This window comes from Citrus sinensis, chromosome 9, assembly GCF_022201045.2.
Source record: "Citrus sinensis cultivar Valencia sweet orange chromosome 9, DVS_A1.0, whole genome shotgun sequence".
Taxonomy (NCBI): domain Eukaryota; kingdom Viridiplantae; phylum Streptophyta; class Magnoliopsida; order Sapindales; family Rutaceae; genus Citrus; species Citrus sinensis.
In genome coordinates this window covers 24413455-24432485 of record NC_068564.1, presented here as the reverse complement: position 1 = coordinate 24432485, position 19031 = coordinate 24413455, and the positions used below count along the sequence as shown (strand labels likewise).

The 19031-nt window shown below is 41.1% G+C and overlaps 1 long non-coding RNA gene and 1 pseudogene across 2 annotated transcripts; both read right to left on the bottom strand.

Annotated features, from left to right (window-relative positions):
• Positions 1–2353: 2353 nt before the first annotated feature.
• On the bottom strand, positions 2354–3603 carry LOC107176575 (uncharacterized). Of its 2 annotated transcripts, none has more exons than XR_003064914.2 (2): positions 3341–3603; positions 2354–2621 (listed from the first exon to the last, which is right to left on the bottom strand). It is a non-coding gene; the product is annotated as an uncharacterized LOC107176575 (long non-coding RNA). The 2 variants fall into 2 exon arrangements; XR_008051540.1 differs by having other exon boundaries at positions 2354–2583.
• A 4857-nt stretch (positions 3604–8460) lies between these two features.
• LOC102612562 (G-type lectin S-receptor-like serine/threonine-protein kinase At4g27290) lies at positions 8461–17828 on the bottom strand (annotated as a pseudogene).
• Positions 17829–19031: the final 1203 nt, after the last annotated feature.

Below are 19031 nucleotides of genomic sequence, written 5' to 3'. Positions count from 1 at the left end.
TCAGCATATGTTTCAATCTTAGGATGTGTTGGTGATGTCTGGGATTTAGTAAGTGAAAGGTTAAGATTTACTTTGGATCTAGGTAAATAGACTCATCCACGATGAACTCTTTTGTTTTCCAAATGTTTTCTAAATTATTTTTCTGCAATTATATATGTTTTGTAAATCTGTTTGCGTAACTGAATAAATATTTAAATTGATCTTTGCTCAAGTTTAGATAAGTTTGGATTAGAAGTTTGTAATTAAAGAGTGTAAGTTGTAGGGGAGCCACCTCGAGGCCCAATGTGCTGCGGTGTCACATGCGGATTGCTATATGTGATTCAAGTTTGTATTTAATTAATGTATTTCAAACGTTTTGCTAAATGTCAATAGTCTTTTCTAATATGATATGTTCTGTTTTGGCTGGGTATCGTGAGAAACAAGTGGCTTTCACTAGTGAAATTTTGTTTTATTTCGTAAATTATATGTTCTAAACTATGCTGGGGTCAGTAAATTGCGGGCTTGGATCAGACTTTTTAAGCCTAGGCCTATGCCCATGTTATTGGTAAACAGGTCCAGGTCCTCTAGCCGGGCTTGGGATTCTTTTAAGTTTTTAAATAAATTTTTAATAAAATTAAACGAAAAAAATATTTAAATTAAAGATGATTATTCAATACCACAAATAATACTTATAAATGATTAATTATTAATTAAATTTTCTTGATTTATAAATTATAAAGGCTTAGGCTTTTTTCATAAGCCATTAACTAGGCTCATTCACAACAGCTTTTAAGATTTTTGGCCAATTGTCATGGTCTCATGATGCGGACTGGGCCTAAAGTCCTAGGCTTAGGCTGGACTGGCCCGAGTTTTTTTGCGCACCCTACGGGTGACGATAAGTGTAGGTGACGCTATTTGACAAGAGTCTCCCATATGAAATATCATAATATGATATATGTTTTCCAATATATTTTGACATGATAAATGTTTTTGGATTTGAATTCAGTTCGAACTGTTTTATCTAAATTTGTTTTAAGCAAAACTAGTATTAACCAAAGCTTCTATTCAAATATTCATATATCAGTTCAGTATTTAAAGCTAAATTGAATTTCTAAAAATATTGAGTAAAGTGACTATTCTATTTATTATGCATGTTTCTACCTATTGAATATAACAGCTCACCCCTTGTCAATCATTCATTCATAGACAGTAATGATTATTAGTTCGAAGGGTCTTTGGAAACAAGCTTTGGGGAGGACATTGCTTTTTGACTTAAGGTTTTAGGTCTTAGGAGGAAGAATAAGAACTCAGTTTCTTTTAGGGATTAATGTTACGTTAATAATTTATGAATATTTTAGCTGCCTTTAGAATTATATTTATTTGAGGATGTGTTATTTCATTACTTATTTTCTTTTAGAGGCTAGAACATTTATTGTTGGATATTATTTTGATTGTCTTATAAATGAGAAAGGTGAAATGTAATTTCACTTCAATTTTACTTTAGTACCTTGTTGGTGAAATTAGGGTGTTACATAATTAGTTACACTACCTTATCTTACAATAAATGTATCTGTTAATATAGCTATCGAGCAGCCATCATTGAATGTAAAGAAGCTTCAACCTACATACTTATGGGTAGAACAGAATTTTCCATAATTCTCACAAACAAAAAGGGAGGTTGTTTGGGAGAAGGTAAATTAACAGAGTTAATAACCAAACAGTTAATAAAGTGCTTAATTTATGCTATTAGTTAGGCCAATTGGAAGATTAGTTATAGCATAATCTTCACAACTACAGATGGTATAAAAAGTGGCGTAGTACAAATTCATTTATTTTTAATAAGAAAAGAAAAATCCAACTTAATATCTCTCAAATTTTGTACTTGTTCTCAGCAAAGAACACTGTGGTTCTAAGCAAAATATCAAAACATTTGATTCCTTTCTAACTAAGAACACAAAGTAAGACTCATATGGCTACGGAGCATCTACCATTGAAAGTGTTAAGCAGTTTCCTGAAGAGGCTTGGTGATGCAGCCGAAGTTTAATGTTCGAATATTCCATTGATTTTTGAGAGTACCAGAATAAAAGAACAGTTTAAATTCACGTTGATTCGAAAGAATACGGTGAACCTAAGGGGTAAAGACTAATAGTTCGAGAGCAATGCAAAAAGAATGCACGGTAATTGATATTAACACATGTATCCAGAAGCATTCATTTAGGAGACAATTACTTCACAAAACCAACATTAAAATTCAAGTATGACATACTTAAATACCTAGCTCTAAATAACAAAGTTTCACACATGATCCGGGTGAAACAGGGTTAAGGAAGAGAATTTATAAACTGAGAAATTAAATAAAAGTATAAAACATCCATTCATGCACAATCAAGACCAAATAATTGATACCCCTTCAATATTCCACAAGCTTACAACTGATAGCCAAAGGCTTGTAATCAGAATATGAATGAAAATAAAACAAACATCTGCATTCTTCATTCTTAAAATACAAATAAAATGCTATTTTGCGAAATCACTTTGAAACTTCCTATTAACTCCATATTCATTATCTTGCTGAAGGAGCAGCTGCTGAAAATGTTCATGCCGCTGGAGTTGTGGTTGCCGTTAAAAAAATAAACATTTTGCTATAATCAGAAAAAATAAAGTAGATAAGATGAACAAAATGAATATAATTCATATTAATAAAACAGAAACAACAAAATGACCCAAAAAAAAAAAAAATAACCAACTGGCATCATTGTAGAAGGCAATTGCAATGAGTTTCAAGTAGCAGCCATACGGGCTTGCAATAAATTAATAGATCAAGGCTGCTTTTAATTTCAAAGATTATAATGAACAAAAGGACCCAAATAAGAAAACAATATATCCGAATTTAAATTTTAGCAATCTGAAGCTCAACATCGATAATGAAAAATGCATATACAAACCAATCTATTCAAATTTAATTTCCAGTAATCTGAAGCTCAGCATCGAGAATAAAAAGAAAAAAGAAAAAACCTAAGTTAAGTGTATTCTAATTTTTAGTAAGCTAAGTGTTCAACATCAAGAATCAAAAAATCAAAGTAACTGACTTGCCCAGTAAGCTCAGCATCAAGAATTACCCGAAAAAAAAAAAACTAAGCTAAATCTACGGTAATTTTGACTAAGCTAAGTGTTCAGCATCAACAATAAAAAAATCAAAGTAATTGACTTGACCAGTAAGCTCAGCACCAAGAATAACAAAATTAAAGCACCCTATTCTCAACACAAATTAACAGAACAACAGCTGAGTCTCCACAAATTCATAACCGTAGACAACTAAATTTGCAATTAATAAAGCAAATTATATCCAGAAATCGATTACAGCAGTTGTTGACGACGACACAACTGCAGCTGTGGACAGACCCATTGCTGCTGTGGATTTAGGGGGGAGGGGAAAGAAAAGCCGCAAGTCAATTTCTGAGAGAGCCGAGAGACTGAGGCGCAGCGAGGGAACGAGACGCAGTCAATGGAGAACCAACAGTGAGAACGGAGCGTGGTGAAATTTTGTGGCCTGAGAGAGAATGCGTGTGTCTTGTGATATTCTCACTATAGTGAGAATTTATACTGAGCAGAAAAGGAACTCTTTTATACTCAGTTTGGTTCTTATTGTGGTGAGAATATCGCTATTATTTATGGAATACTAAAATATTATTTGTTAACTACATTTAAATCGATGATATTTTAAAATTATTTGTTAATTACATTTATTTCAATACTATATATTTCTAAGACTAATAGAAAAAAAAAACAGTAAAATTGTAAATCTAGATAATACACAACATATTTGATTTAAAAAGTATTTATATATTTTTATTTTTCATGTTGTTGGTAATTTAAAAAATGTTTATCAATTCCACATTAGAGCAAATTCAACCATATCTCAATAAAATTATACATTATCGAAGAAATTTTAATTACAACTGAGAGCCAAATTAAGAATTGAAACTTGCGATGAAGCTCACGTAATACTGAGTTAACCAAGTGCTAAGACTGCCAAAATTTAACTAACAATAAAATACAGAGCAATATGGGAGAAATGTAATGGTTGCTAATGCTAAGATTGCTTAGTGAAGTTCCTTATTTAAGGAGCCTAAACTTAAGTGTACTTCATTCTTGTGATATTGAGTGATAAACAAAGTGCACGCATGTTGGCGCAGAATCATGTCTAATTGTTTATCATGTAGATTACAGAGCAATGCAACAGAAATGGACACTGCTTCGTCAAAGATAATTAAGGTTATCAACAAAGATGTATATTTGAAATTTGCTATTTTCCACCATAAGCCAAGAAAAGAATTGTTTGATGTCTTGACCAAGCCATTTGCTTTCAAGCTACCTTAACTACTTAAAAGCCAAGCTCAATTTGCATCCTTGGTGCTTCCACTTGAGACCAAATGAAGCTCACTCTGTTGAGTTTAGTAGATCTTGCATCCTAGAAAAATTGTTAACATCACTCCTAATACAATGCTAAGCTCTCACGCTATTTGAAAAACCACTTGCAAGATTAGAATTAGTTTAATCATCACGTTCACAGATTGTACAAAGATTGATATAGTACACATTCATTTTTTGTCTAATTCCGCGCACATGGACTCGTTTTGCAAAAGTCTGCCTAGATATGGAGTGCGCTTAAAAGCGGGTTGCGCTTAGCACTAGAGCGGGATGCGCTTACAAGAGGGATGCGCTAAGAAATGGGCCGCCAACACAACTAACCAATCGTGGTGCGTTTAGCAAATCACCCAAGCCCTGCCCAAGATCGCGAATTCTCTACAATTATGAATAGGCTAGAAGTTTCTAGGTTTGAGCATTTAAGTCCCTAGGATATTTATGCAAGTTGCATGGAACATTGAAGAACCTTGCACCCCAACACCTATAAATAGGGGTGAGCCCCCTCATTTGCCCACCAACTACACCACACACACAGAAGCTCTATAGCTCTCTTGTATATTATTTTTAGTGTGTGATAAAATATATTTTGGCCACATTGCTCTCTTCTCTCTATCATTTTCCTCAAAGCATTCTTGCTTGGCTAATTGAGAAGTTTGAAAAGGCTTACTTAGTGACTTGTGTGCAAGAAGACGTCTAAGTGCCGCATGGGTTTGCTGCGCAAAACTCTCATCCCTTGACAAGTGGTATCAAAGCTAAGGTTTGCACCCATGCAAGCTAGCTCAACGAGTAATGGCCAATCCTCCTAGCACAACACAAGACGGTGTAGTCACGCGTGGAGTCACTTGAGCAAAATCATGGTCGGGAGGAGGGACGCGCACAAGCTAAGTCCCGTGGCAAGTCCAAGGTCGCTTCCGTAGACGCCTTGGAGCCTCACATGGCCACACTCAAAACTTCGATATCCGTTGTCTAGGACACCCTCGATACTTTGGAGGTAAAGGTTGACGGTCTCGAGCGTGAGTATGGTGAGTTCACGGTAGCCACCAAGGCCCTTATGCAAGACCAAGCCGACTCACTCCGAGGGGAGTTTCGAGCATTCCATGATGAGCTATAGAAATTGCTTAGCTTCGTGCAAAGTGAGCTACAAATGATCCACTTGGATTGGGCTTGGCACAAGCGCACGCTCACACCTAGCTCAGCTTCCACAAGCACAAGTGATGTGTGCTGGATTGACGTGCCAAAGCCGGATACCTACGATGGTGCACGCAATGCCATTGTCGTCGACAACTTCCTATTTGGGCTAAAGCAATACTTCAATACCATGGGTGTTCGTGATGACACATTGAAAGTAGGCACCGCACCTACATTCATAGGAAGCGCTACACAACTATGGTGGCGGTGGAAGTATGGTGAGATGGGCAAGGGCATTTGTGCCATCAACACATGGACTGAGTTCCGACGAGAATTCCGCAAACACTTTGCCCCAAGCAACGTGGAGAAGGAAGCGCAAGCGCGCCTTCGTCGGCTCAAGAAAATGGGTAGTGTCCATGATTACATCTACGACTACATTACCTTAATGCTTGAGATTTCCGACATGTCCAATAAGGACTCTTTCTTCTACTTCCAAGATGGCCTCAAAGATTGGGCTAAGGCAGAACTTGATGGGCATGGCGTACAAACTCTCGATGACGCTATCGCCGTTGTGGAATCACTTGCCAATTACTCCGCCCAGCCCAAGGACAAGAGGCCTATCTACGACAAAGGTGGGGGAGAGGGCCATGAGGACAACGGCCACAATCGCAAGGATTGGGGGTAGAAAAAGCCTCCAAGCAGCAAGAACGGGCAAAGTAAATTCGAGAAGCCGCCCAAGCCTCCAAGCATGTGCTTCATTTGTAATGCCCTTCATTGGGTGCGCGACTGCCCCGAGAAAAAGTCGCTTAATGCCCTCGGGCACAGCTCAAGGGCCAACACACACTGATTGAGGAGGAACCCCAACGCAGCATGAGTTCGCTCTAATGCCTTGGCGCACTCGTGAGCCAACCGTCTGCACCTATAAAGAAAGGGCTCATGTATGTGAGTGCGCTCATTAACGGCCAAGCCATTCGTGTGCTCCTCAACACCGGAGCAACGTACAATTTCATCTCTGAAGATGAGGCCAAGCATTTAGGCCTCAAGGCAACCCAATCTGGAGGCACCATAAGGGCAGTAAACTCACCCCTAAGACATTTGCGGGAACCGCATGAGGCGTACATGTTATGCTTGGGACATGGAATAGGAGCTCGACTTCTCGATAGTGTCGATGGACGGCTTCGCAATGATCCTTGGCATGGGGTTCTTCGACAAGGTCCATGCCTTCCCAATACCGGCCACGAACTCCTTAAGTATCTTTGACGGAAGTAAGGCATGCGTTGTACCAGCCGAGCGCGCCCAGCCCGAGGAAAAGACCCTCTCAGTCATGCAATGAATAAGAGGATTTCAAAAGGATCCCGGCCACTTAGTCTCCATCCGGCAGCACGACAAGGGAAAGGATTCCGTAAACCCTCATAACCAAGTCCCACAACAAGTACAAACCGTCCATGGCAATATCAAGGATGTCAAACCTCCGAAACTTTTAAAGACACTCCCACCTCGACGAGAGGTAGAACACAAGAGCCGGAAGCACAACAACAACCAACACCACAACAACACACCAAAGAAGAAGATGACCGCATGCGTTGCATGTGGAGAAACCACCCCAAAAGTGAAGCAACGTAGGAATGCAAGGAAGACCTACGATAAATCGCAAAACAAGTCCAAATGAACAAGGACGAGATCGTGACGAAGACGCCGTGAGCATAAGTGGGGGAGGATTGTCATGAGCTGTTCAAATCTCCTGCAATCAAAAGATAATTCTGCGCACACGGGTTTATTTAGCAAAAGTCCGCCTAGATGTGGAGTGCGCTTACAAGCGGGTTGCGCTTAGCACTAGAGTGGGATGCACTAAGAAATGGGCCGCCAACACAACTAGCCAACCGTGGTGCGCTTAGCAAATCCCCTAAGCCTCGCCCAAGATCTAGAATTCTCTACAATTATGAATAGGCTAGAAGTTTCTAGGTTTGAGCATTTTAGTGCCTAGGATATTTATGCAAGTTGCATAGAACATTCAAGAACCTTGCACCCCACCACCTATAAATAGGGGTGAGCCCCCTCATTTGCCCACCAACCACACCACACACACAAACACACTAACACACACACAAGCCCTCTAGCTCTCTTGTATATTATTTTTAGTGTGTAATAAAATATATTTTGGCCACATTACTCTCTTCTCTCTAGTATTTTTCGCAAAGCATTCTTGCTTAGCTAATTGAGAAGTTCGAAAAGGCTTACTTAGCGACTTGTGTGCTAAAAGTAGTTGTTTAAGTGCCGCACGAGTTTACTGCACAAAACTCTCATCTCGTGACAAAGGGGTTGCAAGGTAAGAAAGATAGGTTTAGTCAATTACTTGGGGAATACCCATGGATAATAAAAAAGGGAGTGCTATGTTCCCTCGGATCTGGATTAACAGTTATGTAGATTAGATCTATTAAACACAAACAAGCAAGCCATGCAAAGAAAGCATGAATGAACATATAACTAGTTACCCTACTTTTCTCTTACTCAATAGATGTATCTGCTACTATAGCTATCCAGCTGCCATCATTGAATGTAAAGAAGCTTCAGCCAACAAACTTGTGGGTAGAACATAATTTTCTATAATTGTCACAAATACAAAGACATGCTATTTGGGAGAAAGTAAATTAACAGAGTTGATAACCAAACGGTTAATAAAGTGCTCAATTTATGCTATTAGTTAGGCCACTTGGAAGATTAGTTATAACATAATCTTCACAACTACAGATGGTATAAAAAGTGGTGTAGTACAAATTCATTTGTTTTTAATAAGAAAAGAAAAATCCAGCTTAATATCTCTTAGATTTTGTACTTGTTCTTAGTAAAGAAACTCTGTGATTCTAAGCAAAATATCAAAACATTTGATTCCTTTCCAACTGAGAACACAGAGTAAGGGTCATATGGCTATCGAGCATCTACCATTGAAAGTGTTAAGCAGTTTCCTGAAGAGGCTTCGGCCTCACTATTTTCTAGCAAAACTGACTTTTCCACAATTCGCACATATGAGAAAGCAGGTTGTTGTGGGGAAGGTAAATTAACAATCTCATTTTTAAGCATTGAGACAACTTCCGACATGGTTGGTCTATCCGCTGCATTCTCTTGAACACATAAAAGGGCTACTTTAATGTATCTCTTTACCATCGGATATAGTGCTTCATTTTGCAGTGTCGGATCCAGCAGCTTCCAGGCTCTATCATCCTTCCACAAATTCCAAGCCTAAAGAAGAACAAAAAATTCAAATGCTAAATGAATAAGCTAGCCCTCATTTTAGTTCTGCTAATATATGAAATTCTTAACTTTTCCAATTCAATAACTAAACTTTGTTCTTTCAGTATTATTGCTAGATTCATTGTAATATGCTCAAAAGAAATAAATGAGAAATATTCTCACTTACATGGCCAAGAAGGGTAAGGGAATCAATATTATAAAAGCGGGTATTCTTCTTGCTACTGAGTGTTTCCAACAGTAATACTCCAAAGCTAAAAACATCAGATTTGATAGAGAAGAGGCCATGCAGAGCGTACTCAGGCGACATATAACCACTGAAATTCATTATTTCATCAAATAGACAACAATGCAAGCAAATGATATTTGCATGAGGATTTAAATAGTCTTAGGGATCAAATTTACTTACTAAGTTCCAACTATCCGATTCATATTTGACTGTAGTTCATCACCACCAAACATTCTTGCGATGCCAAAATCGGATATTTTTGGATTCATGTCACCATCTAAGAGAACATTACTTGCCTTGAGATCCCTATGAATAACTCTTAATCTTGAATACTGGTGAAGATATAGAAGCCCTTGAGCAATTCCTTCAATGATTCTAACACGTGTGGTCCAATCTAATATACCTTTACTAGCAGGATCTGTTACCATATCAAACCCTGAGGAATATTTATAATCTGAAATGATACAAGTCAAAACAATGGCTTCTAATAAAAGCTAGCGAGAAATTTAAAATATTTTTTTTTCTTGAATGATGGGAAAAAAAGAAAAGTACCAAAAAGGAAAAAGTCCAAGCTTTTGTTAGGCATGTACTCATATATCAAAATCTTTTCGCCTTGCTCAATACAGTAGCCGAAGAGTCTGACAAGGTTCCTGTGGTGAAGTTTTGCTATAAGTATCATCTCATTTTTAAATTCTTCTACTCCTTGTCCTGACTTATTTGAGAGCCTTTTGACCGCAACTTCCTCTCCATTAAGTAGTTTACCCTGTTTTCAATTTCGTATTTCAACGCAACGGTCTATACTCTGTTTATTGCAGTAAAGTTCACAAGAATACTACCTTATAAACAGGTCCAAAGCCACCTTCGCCGAGCTTATTTTCTTCCGAGAAATTATGTGTAGCTGCTGATATACTAGCCAAGCTGAAAAAGATAAACCAAGATTCCTTACTCTTTCCCTTTGCAGCGCTATCTCCCTCACAGAATTCCTTTGCTCTGGTCATATTGCCTATATTGATTTCAAATAGTAACATATCTTGGCTTACTTCGGTTCTCCTTCTTTCTGTAAGCCGGCTTTAAAAAATATGAGCATACGTTTTCTTATGTGCACTGATAGACTCATAGACACAAAACATAAGAGTTATTTAAAAGAAGGTCACCTTTCTCTTTGAGCTTTCTCTTCCTTCCGTAAAATATGAAAAAAGCAGGAAGAATTACCACCGGAAGCGCAATTAATACCACTATCCATAGTGTCTTCTTCTTTCCTACACCAAAATTATATATGCTATCAAGGCTAGTCATTGGTAGAAAATAAATTCCTAGCTTCATTTTGCCAGAAAAACTGAAAGATAGCCAAATAACCCCTGCTTTGCGTTATTTTCGCTCTGTATTACGGTGGCTCATATATTTGATTTAATCGGACGACACTGCTATAACAGAAGTGAAAAGCTTTGCAATATCAACTTAAAAAATGTACCTAGTTGTGAAGCTGGTGCTCGTAAGTAGATAGACTGGCCGGTGAGATTTCCAAGTGTCCTTTTCATATCAATCATGTCCCCAAACCACATTAAACAGCCACTGCCTCCTCCTATTAGATTGGAGTTGCCATAAGCTCTACAGGTGCAGTTCTTCAAGCACTCAGCCTCACATTCCTTAAGATTCATACTCTCATTTAACAAAACCTCTAGCAAGTCGGGCACTTGCATGTCATCAAACTTTATAAACTGGCTTCCACTTTTGCAATCTGACATTTGACTTCTCCTCACATGTTGTAGACAATGTCTGGTTGTGCTGTGATTCGGGTCTGAATCCCTTCAAGCATTCACACTTTGGTGTTTTGTTAACATTGCAAATACTGTTTGCCCCACAATGCCCATAATTTTGACATAAGTCATCGGGAGCTGAGAACGCAACAAGCCAGCTATAGCTTTCGTCACTCCATAGTAGACGCTGGACCTTACCTGATAGGTAGAGTTTTAAAATCGTTATGCTTAAACTGTTGTAGGGCTCATACCTGTAATAAAATTCATCTTCAGTATCCACAACAATTTGTTTATAAAGATATTGTATATATGTTGTTTGAGGGAAATACTTCGGTGAGACCAGACGTGATGAGCAGATGTTTGGTAGCAGAATTCTGCGAGCAGGTGTCTCCTGTAAGAGCCAGGTAGCAAGGGAACAGGAGCAGGAATATTCTGCTCGTCCACGAATATGCCATTCGCGAGGCGGAACCCTTGCTAGAGGCATAGGGTCACTCCCGCTAGGGTTTGAGGCGAGGAGACCCGGTCAACGGCAGTTGGCGAGACGTGCCTTCCTATCCGAGAATCAAGGCACGAGGTCCATCTCCATTCGCCCATCATGAAGATAATGGGACATCCACATCCGAGCGTGGGGAGAACAACGGGCGTAAACTGCGGAAAACCGGAACTCAGAGGAAGCCTATAAAAAGGTAGCCAACGAAGGTAAAAGGGTTAGATTTTTTGCTATTTGAATTAAGAAAAGAGAGAAAACAACCTAACAGCCATAAGATTTGTGGCAAGCGTTCCCCAAACCTTCATATCTGACTTGAGCGTCGGAGGGTTTGCGCTGGGAAAACAACCGGCGTACTCTGACCTGTCTGTGTGCGCAGGAACCTATGGAGAAGAAGCTTTACGAGGAGAGATCCTGGTCGTGGTGAAGTTGATCGAGCAGAGACCCTAGTCGTAGAACGAGGAGAATCAGAATCTCGCATCAATATTTTGGCGCCGTCTGTGGGGATCTGATCAAAAAGCTTCTGTTGATAGCAAGAAGAGGAGTGAAGCAAGTGAAAAGCAATGGAGACAGGAGGAAGTAGTGCACAAGGGGGTGATATGAGGCTTAACGATTCCGTGACTCTGAAAGAGATAGCCAGTGAAGCACGGGAAAAAGCCATGTTCGACCGGATGGAACAGATGGAAAAGCAGATGGAGACCCTGACAACCATCCTACATGAGTTGCGGAGTGAACAAAGGGTAACCCGGGAGGAAAGGATGAGAGTTGGTGGAGTGGCACCAGGTCCCGATAGTACGAGGAGAAGTCAAACCACCGGGAGATTTGGTGGTGAGAGATGTAACATACCTCTGCGGGAAGTATTCCGTAGAGAGGAAGAGCAGTCCCCGGCAAGACAGATTTTTGACGAGGACGAGGGGGTGGCGAATGCAGAGGAAACAGTGCTGAGGCAACATTTACATGATGTAGAGCAAGAGCGGGATCAAGTTGCAGCACGTGACCCTGGTCGTGCAGTGCAGCTGGAGGAGGAAGTACGCAGACTAGCGCAGATAATTGACGACATGCAAGGGAGGAGCAGAGCTCCTGGTTGGAGGATAATGCTGGACGGAGAATCACCGCTCGCAGCAGAGATCATGAGGGCAGTTATTCCGAGAGATTTCCGCCTCCCAGACCTTAGATATTCGGGAAGAAGTGATCCGCTGGTACACATAGAGCGCTTCAACGACATAACTGGGGTACAAGGATTATCTCAATCCCAAAGGTGCAGGGTGTTCCCACTATCCCTTGAGGGACGTGCACGAGAGTGGTACAAGAAACTTCCTCGGGGCAACATTAAAACCTTCGAGCAGATGTGCCAGGAATTTATGGAGCAGTTTAGTGGGGTAATGGAACCAGAAGATGACATGATGGAGCTGAAAAGCATGAAACAGGGAGAGCAAGAAACCCTTCGGGAATTCATCAAGAGGTTTCATCGTGCTGTCCTCGACTTGAGAGCCTTCAACCACCCTCAGGCGTTAAGGGGACTGAAAGAAGGGGTGAAGATAGGAAGGCTGTGGTACAACTTAAGAAGCCCAGTTATTCAGACATATGCGGCCGCATACGAGCAGGCTAAGAGAGACATTGAGATTGAAGAGGAGAAGGCCGCACGGATTAAAACAGACCAGTTAGAAGGGTTGGGGAGGAAAGAGAAGAGAGCATTACCAGGGAATGGGCCGATCAGGAGGAAGGACCACCAGACCTTGGGTAGTGGAGCAGGAGGTCGGGTAACTGCTTACCAGCCCCATCAGAGGCCACCACAGTATCAGCGCAGCAGGGCGCAACCTCCTCATTCCCCAGCTAGGGAGCCTTGGAGAAGGCATGATTCGGCATATGGTGGTCTTCATCAACATTCCCATGGTAGCAGAGGGAGCAGACCAGAAGTACTGCCAACGCCCCCAACTCAGAACGGAGCAAACAGAGAAAGAGCAGTGCACCTGATCAACCAGAACCAGGACTATGGGCAGTATACTTCCTTGAAGATGTCCCTGGATGAGGTGTATGAAGCCATAAAGGATCGAGGGCTGTTGTGCCTCCCTGCCCCAATAACAAAGCCATCCAGCAGGAGGGATAGGGGACGTTATTGTAAGTTCCATGGCACTCATGGCCACACCACAGCAGATTGCAGGGATCTCAAGACCCAGGTTGAAGATTTGGTGAGAAATCGGTATCTGGACGAGTTTATAGATGGGACATTCCCAATGGTAGCATCAACAAATGAAGGGGAGCAGAGTGACAGGAATTTGAGGCGCGAGCAGCCTACAGTAAGGATGATAGCTGGGGGCCCAACATTGGCTGGAGATTCCAACAGGTCGAGGAAGATTATGCTAGATACGTCATGACCAGCAAAGAGGTATTCTTCAACACCCCAGCAGCCAAACGTGCAAGAGTTAGGCAAGTGCCAATCATGTGGACAGATGAGGATGAGGAAGGGATTTTATACCCTCATGAGGATGCTTTGGTCATCGAGGCCACTGTCGCTAGTAAGAAGTTTGACAGGATACTGGTTGACACAGGGAGCTCAGTTGACATATTGTTTAAGTCAACCCTGGAGGAGATGGGAATAGCAGACCGGAAGCTGGAATATACCAACACCTCCTTGAAAGGGTTTGAAGGAGGAAAGCTGGTCCCTCTGGGCGTGGTCGAGCTGCCTATCACGATTGGGAGCTCCTCGATGGAAAGGACAATGATACTGGACTTTGTGGTGGTGGATGAAGAAGGTCCTTACCAGATGATCCTAGGTCGGCCGCTTCTAAGGATGAGCAAAGCGGTATTGTCCATCCATTATCTGGCTCTCAAGTATCGGGTGAACGGGGTAGTTGGTGTGGTACGAGGGGACTAGAGAATCGCTAGAAGCTGCTACTCCTCGGCAGCAAATGAGGCAATGCAGATAACATCCTTTAACACCCGAGTGGAAAGCAAGAAGGGCAGACAAGAACCTGTAGAGGAGCTGGAGACAGTAAGCGTGGGACCAGAGAATCTGGGAACGACGATCAGAATCGGGTCAAAACATAAGGAAGAGCAGAAGCAGGAGTTAGTGAAATGCTTACAGTCTCATGCAGATGTGCTCGGTATTGAATCTTGATTTACTGACGGAAAAGAGGGATCAAGCAGCCAAGCGATCAGCCATTTACCAGCAGAGGGTTGCTCGGTATTATAACCAGGACGTGAATGTATGGCAGTTCAAGGTTGGAGATTGGGTGTTAAGGAGAGTAAATCAGAACACAAAAGACTCGACTCAAGGAATGCTCGGTCCAAATTGGGGGGGGCCATATAGAGTCAGGCAGCTAATTGGACCAGGAGCCTACAAGCTGGTCCGTATGGATGGCCACGAGGTGAAGCGCCCATGGAACGCAGCACATCTCAGGAAATATTTCCAGTAAGAGTTGTTAATATTTTCAAGTTCTTTCTGTTCGTATTTGCGGTTATTTATTTTATGTCCAAAACAAGTTCATGTAAAATCAAAACCTGTAATTAATGGAACGTCGAGGAACGTCATTCACTTGAAACTGTGATAGATCATCTAAGGCATGCAAAGGCTCACCAAGTCTCAAAGCCTGTTTTATGGCGAGACAGAAGCCAAGCATGCCAGGATCTGCTCGACCACGAGAAGGCTAGCAGAATCCCAAGCTTTGAAGAAATCATCTAAGGCATGCAAAGGCTCGTCAAGTCTCAAAGCCTGTTTATGGCGAGACAGAAGCCAAGCATGCCAGGATCTGCTCGGCCACGAGAAGGCTAGCAGAATCCCAAGCTTTGAAGAAATCATCTAAGGCATGCAAAGGCTCGTCAAGTCTCAAAGCCTGTTTATGGCGAGACAGAAGCCAAGCATGCCAGGATCTGCTCGGCCACGAGAAGGCTAGCAGAATCCCAAGCTTTGAAGAAATCATCTAAGGCATGCAAAGGCTCACCAAGTCTCAAAGCCTGTTTTATGGCGAGACAGAAGCCAAGCATGCCAGGATCTGCTCGGCCACGAGAAGGCTAGCAGAATCCCAAGCTTTGAAGAAATCATCTAAGGCATGCAAAGGCTCGTCAAGTCTCAAAGCCTGTTTATGGCGAGACAGAAGCCAAGCATGCCAGGATCTGCTCGGCCACGAGAAGGCTAGAAGAATCCCAAGCTTTGAAGAAATCATCTAAGGCATGCAAAGGCTCACCAAGTCTTAAAGCCTGTTTTATGGCGAGACAGAAGCCAAGCATGCCAGGATCTGCTCGGCCACGAGAATGCTAGCAGAATCCCAAGCTTTGAAGAAATTACCTAAGGCATGCAAAGGCTCGACAAGTCTCAAAGCCTGTTTATGGCGAGACAGAAGCCAAGCATGCCAGGATCTGCTCGGCCACGAGAAGGTTAGCAGAATCCCAAGCTTTGAAGAAATCATCTAAGGCATGCAAAGGCTCACCAAGTCTCAAAGCCTGTTTTATGGCGAGACAGAAGCCAAGCATGCCAGGATCTGCTCGATCACGTGAAGGCGAGCAGAATCCCCAAGCATCGAAGAAGTCACTAAGGCATGCAATGGCTCACCAAGTCTCAAAGCCTGTTTTATGGCGAGACAGAAGCCAAGCATGCCAGGATCTGCTCGACCACGTGAAGGCGAGCAGAATCCCCAAGCATCGAAGAAGTCACTAAGGCATACAATGGCTCACCAAGTTTCAAAGCCTGTTTTATGGCGAGACAGAAGCCAAGCATGCCAGGATCTGCTTGACCACGCGAAGGCGAGCAGAATCTCAAGCATTGAAGAATTTTCCAAGGCATGTGGCGAAACCATATGCAAGCCAGAACTTGCTCAATCAGACGAAGACGAGCAGATTCTCAAACGAAAAATAACTCATGATTACAACACAAGAAAGTAATCAAAAAACATTTTTTAATTATTTAATAATTAACAGAGGAGAGAATCTTCACAAACATGGTTCATTACAAGACAAGAAATACATCAAGAAGATGGTGGATCAGTAAGCCAAGCAGCGTCGGTGGGCTGGGCCTCCTCAGGTGCAGGGGGGGTATCACCAGTTGCGTCCGGGGGGGTGCTTGCCTCGCCAACATCAGCAGGGATTGCATGAGGAAGAGAGCTTTCCTCCTCAATCACGATTGGCTCCACCCCTTGGGCATTTTCCTTGGCAACCTTTTCCAGTCCCACGCGACTAAGAACCACTGAGTTTCTACTGCTGGTCCATTACATTACGCAACACCAGAAACTGGGGGACCGGTGTTTGAGGGAAATACTTCGGTGAGACCAGACGTGATGAGCAGATGTTTGGTGGCAGAATTCTGCGAGCAGGTGTCTCCTGTAAGAGCCAGGTAGCAAGGGAACAGGAGTAGGAATATTCTGCTCGTCCACGAATATGCCATTCGTGAGGCGGAACCCTTGCTAGAGGCATAGGGTCACTCCCGCTAGGGTTCGAGGCGAGGAGACCCGGTCAACGGCAGTTGGCGAGACGTGCCTTCCTATCCGAGAATCAAGGCACGAGGTCCATCTCCATTCGCCCATCATGAAGATAATGGGACATCCACATCCGAGCGTGGGGAGAACAACGGGCGTAAACTGCGGAAGACTGGGACTCAGAGGAAGCCTATAAAAAGGTAGCCAACGAAGGTAAAAGGGTTAGATTTTTTGCTATTTGAATTAAGAAAAGAGAGAAAACAACCTAACAGCCATAAGATTTGTGGCAAGCGTTCCTCAAACCTTCATATCTGACTTGAGCGTCGGAGGGTTTGCGCCGGGAAAACAACCGGCGTACTCTGACCTGTCTGTGTGCGCAGGAACCTCTAGAGAAGAAGCTTTACGAGGAGAGATCCTGGTCGTGGTGAAGTTGATCGAGCAGAGACCCTGGTTGTAGAACGAGGAGAACCAGAATCTCGCATCAACATATGTAGCAGCATCTTCAAAGCGAAATCCATTCCATGGTCCAAGACGGAATAACCTCACCGATCCACTGTAAATACAAATTTGAGGCATCACATGAATGTCAAGTCTTAAAGTAAAGTTTCCTGGGTATGGATCATTAATCGTTCTCCACGAAGTTTGATAACGTTCCCCGCCAGTCTTTAAATCCCATCCCAACTTCATGCCCGGTAACAGAGTGTCTGATGGGTAGTCAAAGCTCTGCCACAGATAGCTTCCTTCAGAAGTATTACTGCTAAAATTGTCCCTTAGAACAAGGTTTCCGGTATCTAACAGCTGTGCCACTGGACTTTTTAGTTCTCTAGACACGTTTGAAGACCAGATAGTCCCATTTGCTTGGTTGAGAAGGACAAGGTTCCCATTGTTGCTACTAGCTAAAACTCCATGTGGATCAAGAATTGGAGTATTTCTATTAGCAACCCAAACACTGTGTCATGGCTCATCTGGTACCATATTCCCAAGTACATGTTCTTTGAATTGCCAGGAGATAAGAAGCCGAGCTCAAACCTTTGAGACGATGAAACCAACTTCTCGCCATCACAGATGAATGTTGCTGGAGTTATTGTATCTGCTGCTAACGAAAAATGCAAGGTCAACAAAGAGATCAATGAATTAATGATGTAGAAGCTAAAAAGGTTCTCCATTCTAAAACTGGAAGAAAAATGTCTAAGGCAGTGTTTACTTTCTGGAGTGGGAGTATAGAGTGTGGATTCCTCCCACTCCAGTGTTTACTTACCTTAAAAAATGGAGGAGTTGGAGTGGGAATCCGTGGGTCCCACCTAATTTTGGAGAGGTGGGAGTGGGAATCCCACTCCCCCCTCTTCCCATTTTATCCTTATAAAAATAAATAAATAAATAAAATTTAATAAAATAAATAATATCATATTTAATAAAATAAATAATATCATATTTATTAAAAATAATAATTATATCATATTTATTTTATTAAATTTAATAAAATAAAAATAAAAAAATATTATATTTAAATTAATAATATTAAACATTAATTTTAATAAATATTAATTATTTATTTAATTAATAATAATAAATATTTTATTCTAAAAAAATATTAATTTTGTACTATATTATCAATAATAATATTTCATTTGTGTTGCTATTATTAATAATTTTTATTCACATAATTTAAATTTAAATTAATAAAAAATTATTATTTACATAATTAAGAATATTAGTAATTATTATTAATTTATAAATATAATAAAATATTTATTTTATTTTTCAAATATATTCTTTATTAATTTTTTAATTACAAATTATAATTCTGTACATAAGGATAAAATTATAATTTAAAACAATTTACTCCCAATCCAGGACAAAGTAAACAAATAATTAGGATTCTGATTGACAATCCATACTTTCATTTAGTCTAAGTAAACACCCTACTCTCACTCCCACTCTACACTCCTAATCTAAGAATTCTCACTCCTCAGGATTCCCACTTCAATCCAAAAAGTAAATGCAGCATAAATGTTTTGAGATTGATTGAAATTGAATTCATAACCATCTTCTAAAACACTAGTCCTGCCCAGTGTCAAACAAGTCTACTGCTTAGACATCGTGGCGTTGAAAATGAAGTCTTTTAGACTCTTCAAAACTTAAAAATAGTTTAAAAATTACTTGTTGAAAAAGGAGTTATTTTAATTATTCAGGACTTCCTGCATGGTTAGTGGTTCCAAAATCTTTATTTCATTTTGGTTAGGTAAGTTGTAGCATCTTGACTTGACATTATCGCCAGATATTTCAAGCTTGTATCAGAAAAGAGAAATTTGTTTGATTGTTTGATAAATGGGGTGCCGTAGTCATTATTCTATTGAACTCAATTTTGA